General features: G+C 34.0%; 1 pseudogene; it reads right to left on the bottom strand.

Moving 5' to 3' along the window:
- Nucleotides 1-496: 496 nt before the first annotated feature.
- The window catches only part of LOC141499267 (SH3 domain-binding protein 4 pseudogene), a 40,587-nt pseudogene continuing 31,345 nt past the window's right edge, over nt 497-9,738 (bottom strand).

Genomic DNA, 9,738 nt, shown 5'->3' with positions numbered 1-9,738 from the left:
CAGTGATCTCGGGGCAGCTAGGTGGTGCAGTGGATAAAGCACCGGCCCTGGAGTCAGGAGTACCTGGGTTCAAATCCGGTCGCAAACACTTAATAATTACCTAGCTGTGTGGCCTTGAGCAAGCCACTTAAGCCCATTTGCCTTGCAAAAAAGAAACCCTAAAAAATAAAAAATAAAAAAATTAAGATAGTGATCTCAAAAGTCCATTCCAATTCTAACTTTCTGTAATTTAAGATCCATAAATTGAATTTGCTCTAGAAAAAGATGACTATACTTATATGGGAATAATGGTAGATAGAACAGGCAGGTAGCACAACTGATAGAGTACTGCTCCTGAAATTAGAAAGGTTTAAATTGAATTGGCAAGCCCTCTTTTTTCAGTTTCCTCAATTCTAAAATGGGGGCAATGATAACTTACCTCCCTATGATGTTCTAAGGGTTAAATAAGGTAAAAATTAGTACAGTGCCTGGCACATTTCAGGTGCTATATAAATGCTTACTGTTGATTTTTGTGTGTTGGTGGTAATGGTGATGTTGGTGATTTTGGTGGTGAGGCTAATGGGGTGATGGTGGTGGTGGTGATGGTGCTGGTGCGGGGGGTGATGCTGGTGATAGTGATGGTGGTGATAGTGGTGGTGGTCATGGTGGAGTTGATGTTGGTGTGAGTTTTGGTGGTGATGGTGATGCTGATAGTGGTGATGGTTATACTGGTGGTGGTGATGATGATGCTGGTTGTAGTAGTGGTGGTGATGCTGGTCCTGGTGATGGTGGTAGGGGTGGGGGTGATATTGATGGTGGTGGTGGTGGTAGTGGTGATGCGATGCTGATGGTGGTGATAGTGGTGGTGGTGGTAGTGATAGTAGTGGTGGTGGTAGTGGTATTGATGTTGATGTTGATGGTGGTGGTGATGGTGGTGGTGGTGGTGATGGTGATGTTGGTTCTGATGGCAGTGATGGTGGTGATGGTTCTGGTGATGCTGATGGTGGTGGTTGTGGTTGTGGTAGTGGTGTTGATAGTGCTGATGGTGCTAATGGTAGTGATAGTGGTGGTGATTATGGTTCTGGTGGTGGTGATAGTGGTGGTGGTGGTTACTATTATTATTATTATTATAGACTTTATAAAAAGGATAGATGGTATATCTATTAAGTAACAAAAGGTTGTTTTGGATTGGATAATTAACACATTGGATGACAGAAGTGTAATTCCAAAAGTGGTTAAAATGAACCATATCTATAAAGGAGAAGTGTAATGAGGATAAATATAAAATGATTTTCTTTGTACTAAAGAGAATACATTTGCATTCAAAAGATTATCAAACATGAAATGGATGGGAGGCAAGGGTGACCAGGCAAAAATTCAAGGGAAAAAGACCTAGGGCTTTACTGGTCTTTAGGCTCCATAAAAGGTAACAGTGAGAAATAACAGCCCAAAAGGCTTATGTAATCATAAGAGGCAAGAGTCGAAGCAGAGTCAACTAAGCTATAGAGTTAATGAATTCACTGTACTATATACTGGTCAGATCATATTTGCTCATAGCATGTTCAGTTCTTAGAAACATGTTTTGATAAGGCTATTAATAAGACAATGTATCCAGAGATGAACAAGGAGAATAGCAAGATGACTAGAAACTATGCCAAGCTTCTGGTTCCCAAACAATCTTTTGTCTAACCAACATTTTATGTCTATTATCTTTATTCATTATATGTACAATGGGTCCTGGCATGTGTGGAATCTAGTCAACCTCTAATCATCCCAAAGTGATCTTCAGGATTTCAGTTTGGAAAAAGCTCCCAGGGATGCTGCCTACATATATAAACTTGGAGTCAATTAAAATTTTTAATTTAATCCCAGGAAGAATTCTGATGGGAAAGTAAACCTGGCTGGCTGTATAGAAAATCAGCTACTCTGAAGCCAATTAAGCTCATCTCAGATTTCAAGCAGATTCTGAGTCATTTGATAGCTTCAGGTGATCTTCAAGAAACATCCTTATCTTCAGAGATTCCCCTAAACTGTTGGTTATAGAGCTTTTAGACACATCCTGTTTTGTGGTTTATGAATTCCCCTAATCTTATTGTTTGTGCTCAAATCTTGAACTGCCAAAACTGCTTATCACCAAGAATGCCTTTGAATTTGTTTAGAAATGAGTCACAGCTTTGACACTCCCCCTGTTTCTTGGATCTCCCCTTCTTCTTAGGAATGAGCATCTCCCTCCCTGATTCCTTTCTAGGAATTCCCTGTCTTTCTTGATTGAAGTATAAATGCCTCACCCTTTCCAACTTTCCTTAGAACAGATTTGGACATTGTCTCTGTTCCAATTTACAAGTTCCTTCTCTGGCAAAAAAAATGCACTTATAATCTAGTAAATTGTGGTCATTTGTAAGAGGTTTATATTCTAAAAGGGAAGACTACACATACACATATAAGTTATGTCACATATGGACTCTTATCCTATTCTCAGAGTTAGACCTATTACATCTATACATATCCTCTAAGAGTTCTTAGGTATTCTGAGAGGTATACAGTAAATATTTCTTTGTAAAAGTTATCAATATTCAGTGGTTAAATGAAACTGGGGTATTAGTTGCTAGCCCCTCAAAATAAGGGGATCAAAGTAAGTGGGCACTTGAGTTGATGGCAGGAAAAAAATGATATCTGTCTACTAGTAAAAAAACCCAATTTGACAAATACAGCCTTAATCCCCCATTTCCTACTTCCCTATTCCTCATTCCTATTTCTAGGGATAAATATGATGGTAAATAAATAATAACTGGCTCTCCAAGGAGGAAAAATCTATGCTCAATATTTAAATTCAATCTGTATTATTCACATTTTCTCCATCTTTTTCTTGTCTTGATAATCAACAAAACAATAAAGCAAATCCTGAATTAAAAGATTTATAATTTCTGAAGCATAAATGCTTATACTGAAAATTGTAAAATTGGCTCTTATCAACCTGATTTCAGCATGCCCCTGTTCTTTTTCCTCATTCTTTATTAAATAATTTATATGATTTTATAGATAACAGCAGTCTCCCATTGGAAACAGCCAACAATACATAAAGCAAAGCCCTAAAGGTCTCTAGGTCTTTGAACGGAGGGAGTATGATTCCCTTCCCCTCTTTGTCTCTTGCTATTAGCTGTCCACTTCAAGCATGGCTACTGAACATTAAGACTCTCCTTGCTAGTAATTGTTTTCCTCCCTTTATAAGAGACAATAAAATTTTTTAAAGCAATCTTTCTTTGAATTAATGATTTTTCTCAGGATTGGCCTTCACCACCCTATCCCAGTCCCCTCAGAATACCTAAGAACCCTTAGAGGATATGTATAGATGTCTAACCCTGAGAATAGGATAAGAGATGTGACATAACTTATATGTGTATTATAGTCTTCCCTTTTAGAATATAAACCTCTTACAAGTTGGAATTATTTCATTTCTTAGTTTTATATTCTAACATAATAGCTTGCTGGAATGGTAGTGCTAAAGTTGTTTCCTATTTTCCTAATCCTTAATCCTGCATCCAGGGGTAAATATAATGGTAAATAAACAATGGCTCTCTGAAGAGGAAAAAAATTTATATACATAAAATTGAACTGTTTTTCACATTCCCAAAGGGCAGAATTGAGCGTTTGTTAGAAGTTAAAGAGAAATTTAGGTTTGATCTATGAGATGAGGAAGAGTTTCCTCACAATTCAAGTCCAGCCAAAATGGAATGAATTTTTTTCAGAAGGTAAAGAATTCTCAGTTACTGAATGTCTTCAAGAAATTTTAGGTATCCATTTATTATTGGTGTTGCAAGGAGTGCTCAGAGTAAACTAGTACTTCTGGTGTGAGTGTTGCCAGACCCTTTAAGGACTGCATTCCACCTTTCCTATCTACCTGATCCACCTAGCTGTCACCTGTTCCTCCAAGAAGCTGGAGCATACCCAGTGGCCACACCCTTGTAAACCATTTCAGAAAATGTTGAGGGTTAAGAGTAACCAAGAGGTCTCAAACTCATCAGTGAGTCTCCCATACCTTGCAATCAATTGACACACTTTCAGAGTGTCCCAGTTCTTAGAGTACTTAGAGACTCTATAGTTAATCTAATCAGAAGTGTCTTTCCTTTACTAGATACTTAGAGGTTTGTAGTGCCTAGGGTGGGAAACCTGTTTAGCAGGAATGGACATAAAGAGATTAAAAAATGATTTTATCTTAATCCATACTTTAGTTAACAAGGATTTAAGTACCATGCTTGGGGAACTAAAGGGGGGGGGGGTATGGGAGACACTATGTTTGGGGGGGGTTACAAATAGTTCATGAGATGCAAGATGCTTTAGCTCATGAGGATTCTTCAACCATGGGGGATTTGAAAAGGGAATAAGGTATAAACTGATTATAATTTGATGAGATTCATAACCCTTGAGAAGTATATTTCCAATGAGACAGAAGGGGTGAGGGTAGCGACTATGACACAATGTGGGTTCTCAATCAATCAACCTTTGACTGTACTTTGATAGGACTTTAAGCTTAACAAGCTAACAAGCAATCATTCCATCAACCTTTGATGGTACTTTGATTGATAATGCTTTGAATGATAGTACTTCTAAAATGTCAAATAAAAGGAGTGTAATTTGATAAAGGGAATGTAAGCACATTAGAGAGAATAAAAAAATAAAAAACATAAAAAGAAGCATAAGCATTAGTGGATAAATAATACCAGGTGAAGAGGCACAAAAATCTTTTATAGTAGTGGAAAAGAAGTATGTGAACACTGATTAAATTCTATTAAATAGATTTGACCCAGAGAGGAAATAAGAAAAATTCCAACTTGGGCTTTAAAATCTATCCTACTCTATTGCGGGGGGGGGGGGGGGGGGGGGGGGGCAGACAAGGCAATAAGGAACTGATGGTGAAGGTATAAGTGGAAAATATACTGAAAGTTAAAATTTTAAAGAAAAGTTAAAGGGGAAAGAGAGTAAAACATTGGTGAGGAGGAATACGAGGAATGGAAAATGGGGAAAGATAGCAGGGGGAAAAACAGAATTAGTTATCTTAACTATAAATGTGAATGGGATAAACTCTAAATGCTTATATGATTAAAATAGAGAAAGAGGAGATCAGTGAATAGGGTATGCAAATAATAAAACAAGAAAAAAGAACAAATTAAAGATCACCAATTAAATACCATTAGAAAGTCAGAAAATCAAGGGAGAGATTAATAAAATTGAGAGCAAGAAAACCATTGACCTAATAAATAAAACTAAGAGTTGGTTTAAAAAAACAAGAAAATAGATAAACTTTTGATTACTCTGATTAAAAAAAAAGAAAGAAGAAAACCATATTACAGTATCAAAAATGCAAAGGGTGAAATCATCATCAATGAGGAGAAAATCAAAAAAGATAATTTGGAGCTATTTTGCTGAACTGCATGCCAACAAATTTGATAACCTGAGTAAAATGGATGAATATTTACAAAAATACAAACTGCCCAGAATAACAGAAGAGGAAATAAAATACTTAACCCTATTTCAGAAAAAGAAATTGAAGAAATCATCAATAAATTCCATTATAAAAAAATCTGCAGGTCCAGACGGATTTACAAGTGAATTCTACCTAATATTTAAGGAAAAATTAATTTCAATTCTACATAAACTATTTTTAAAAATAGGAGAAAGAGTTCTACCAAATTTCTTTTATGATACCATTATGGTGCTGATCCTAAACCAGGAAGAACCAAAACAGACAAAGAAAATTTTTCATCAATTTCCCTAAGGAACATTGATGCAAAAATCTTAAATAAAAATTTAACAAAAAGATTACAGCAAATTATTACTTGAATAATACACCATGATCAGGTAGGATTTATACCAGGTATGCAGGGATGGTTCAATATTAGGAAAACTCTCAACATAATTGAATATATCAATAACAAAATCAACAAAAAAGAAATGATTATCTCAATAGATGATGAAAAAGCCTTGGACAAAATACAACATTCATGCCTATTAAAAACACTATAGAATACAGGAATAAATGAAGTTTTACTTAAAATAGTAAGTAGCATCTGTCTAAAACCATCAACAAATGTCATGTGTAATGGGTATAAACAAGGAGCACTTCCAATAAGATCAGGGGGGAAACAAGGATGCCCATTATCACCATTTCTGTTCAATAGTATTAGAAATATTAGCTTTAGCCATAAGAGATGATAAAGAAATTGAAGGAATCAAAATTGATATTGAGGAAGCAAAACTTTCACTCTTTACAGATTATATGATGATATAGAAGACCCAAGAAAATCATATTAATACTACTTGAAAAAAATAACAAATTCAGCAAAGCAGCAGGACATAAAATAAACCCACATAAATAATCAGTATTTCTATATGTGAATAACAAAGCCAAAGAACAAGAGTTAGAGAAATTTCATTTAAAGTAACTACAGACATCATTAAATACTTGGGAATCAAAAACTGTATGAACACAAATACAAAGAACTTTTCTCACAAATAAAGTTATATCTAAACAATTAGAAAAATGTCAATTGCTCATGGATAGGATGAGCTAATATAATAAAAATGACAATTCTACCCAAATTAAATTATTTATTCATTACCATACCAATCAATCTATCAAATAACTATTTTACCAAGATATAAAAATTAGTAGAAAAATTCATATAAAAAAAAGGTCAAGATTATCAAGGGTAGTGATGAAAAAAATTTAAGGAAGGTGGTCTAGCTCTACCAGAGCTAAACCCATACTATAAAGTAACAGTCTTCAAAATTGCCTGGTACTGTTTAATAAATAGAGTAATGGATCAGTGGATTAGGAAAGTTTCAAAAAAACCAGTAGAAAATGACTAAAGTAATCTACTATTTGACAAACCCAAAGACATTAGTTTTTAGGATAAGAACTCAATATTTGACAAAAATTATTAGGAAAACTGGAAAATAGCATGACAAAAGCTAGGCATAGACCCACGTCTCACACCACATACCAAAATAAGGTCAAAATCAGTACAGAATTTAGGCATAACAAGTAATACCATAGACCGATTAACAGTTTAAGAAAAATACTCAATCTGTCACACCTATGAAAAGGAGAGAAATTTATGACCAAGTAAGAAATAGAGTACATTATAAATTGCAAAACGGATGATTTTGACTATAATTAATTAAAAAGTTTTTGCACTACTAAAAATCAATGCTGCCAAGATAAGAAGGAAAACAGAAATTTGGGAAACAATTTTCATAGGTAGAGGTTCTGCTAAAGGTCTCATTTCTAAAATATATTTAAAAATTACATCAAATTTACAAGGTTACGAGTCTTTCCCCATTTGGTATATGGTCAAAGGATATGAACAAGCAATTTTCAAATGAAGAAATAAAAGATATATGTAACATAAGAAAAAAATTCCAAATCATTACTGACTAGAAAGATGCAAATTAAAACAGCTATGAGGTTCTACCTCACACCTATCAGATTGACTAAAATGAAACAAAGAGAAAATGATCAATGTTGGAAAGGTTGTGGGAGTATTGGTAGTACATTTGCTGGAGAGCAATATGAAAGAACAATAAAACTCATCATTTGACCCAGAAATACCACTACTAAGCCTATATCCAGAAGAAATCATTTAAAAAATGGGAAAAGTCCCATATGTCTCAAAAGATTCATTGCAGTTATTTTGGAGTAGCAAAGAGGAATTTGAGGGAATGCCCACAACTAGGGAATGACTGAACAAGTTATGGTATTTGAATGTTATGGATTACTATTGTTGTATAAGAAACCATGAATGGTCAGACTCTAGAGGAGAAGTATGGGACAAATTATAAGAAATGAAGCTGAGGGAGCAGAACTAAGAGAACATTGTACATATTAGCAACATTGTGATTTGATCAACCTTGATGGTTGCAACTGCTCTCAGGAATTGAGAGAGCTAGGACAATAGGAGACCTTCTATGGACAGTTCTATTCAGATCCTCAGGAAGAAAAACAGAACAAAACAAAATTTACAGAATCAGAATGAACACTACATTCAATTTTTAAAATTTTCTCTTATGTTTTTCTTTCATATCTCATGGTTTTCTTTCATTCACTTAATGAATTCCTCATACAGTGAATGACTAATCTGTAAACATGCTAAATACAAATGTGTATGTAAAATGTTCACCAAACTGTTCACTGCTGAGGGGAGGGGATGGGAAGGGAGGATGGAAGGAAATTAAGTAATTTAAAAATATACATATGGAAGGTGGTGATGTTCAGAAAAAAAAATACTGGGAAATATGGATAAAGGGAAAACAGGGAAAAATACAAAGAGAGGGAAGATAGAATGGATGGCAATAAAGAGTTAGTAATTATAACTTTGAATGTGAATGGGATGAACTCTCCCATAAGACATAAGTAAACAGCAAAGTGGATTAAAAAACAGAATCCTACAATATGCTGCTTACAAGAAACTCATTTGAAGCAGAGAGATACATATAGAGTAAAGGTAAAAGGTTGGAGCAAAATATATTTTGCTTCAGCAGAAGTGAACAAGGCAAGGGTAGCAATCTTTCATTCAGACAAAGCAGTTGCCAAAATAGATTTCATTGAAAGAGATAAGGAAGGAAACTATATCCTCCTAAAAGGTACCATAGACCAGAAAGCAATTTCAATACTAAATATGTATGTACCATGTGGTATAGCATCCATATTCTTGGAGAAGTTGAATGAGTTACAGGAAGACAGAGAAAGCAGCATTCTACTGGTGGGAGATCTCAACCTTCTGTTCTCAGTTTTAGATAAATCTAATGATACAATAAACAAGAAGAAAGTTAAAGAGGTAAATAGAATGTTAAAAACCCTAGACATGATAGACCTTTGGAGGAAATTCAATGGGGATAGAAAGGAATATACTTTCTTTTCTGTAGAACATGGCACTTATGCAAAAATTGACCATGTACTAGGGCATAAAAACCTAATCAATTGCAGGAAGGCAGAAATAGTGAATACATCTTTCTCAAATCATAATGCAATAAAAATCACATGCAATATTGATCCAGGGTGATATAGACCCAAAACTAATTGGAAACTAAATAACTTCATTTTAAAGAATGAGTGGATCAAACAACAAATTATAGAGAGAATTAATTATTTCATCCTAGATAATGACAATAATGAAACAATATACTAAAGCCTATGGGATACACTCAAGGCTGTTATCAGGGTATATATATTATATCTTTAAATGCTTACATAAACAAATTAGAGAAAAAGGAAATCAATGAACTAAGTATGCAGCTACTAAAATTAGAGAAAGTACAAATGAAAAAAAAAACCAATTAAATACCAAATTAGAAATCCTAAAAATTAAAGGATAAATTAACAAAATTGAAAGCAAGAAAACTATTGAACTAATAAATAAAATCAAGAGCTGTTTTATGAAAAAACAATAAATTGATAAACCTCTGATCAATTTAATTTTAAAAAAAAAAGAAGAAAACTAAATTGCTAATATCATAAATCAAAAAGGTGAACTCACCACCAATGAGGAAGAAATTAAAGTAATAATTTGGAATTATTTTGCCCAACTTTATGCCAATAAATTTGATGATCTAAGTTAAATGGATGAATATTTACAAAAATATAAGTTGCCTGGGTTACATGAAGAATTAAATAATCCTATCTCAGAAAATGAAATTCAACAAGCCATTATTTAACTCCCTAAGAAAAAATCTCCAGGGTCAAATGGATACACAAGTGAATTC

Source organism: Macrotis lagotis, chromosome X (assembly GCF_037893015.1).
Source record: "Macrotis lagotis isolate mMagLag1 chromosome X, bilby.v1.9.chrom.fasta, whole genome shotgun sequence".
In the NCBI taxonomy this organism is placed as follows: Eukaryota; Metazoa; Chordata; class Mammalia; order Peramelemorphia; family Peramelidae; genus Macrotis; species Macrotis lagotis.
This window is presented reverse-complemented; position numbering and strand designations above follow the sequence as displayed.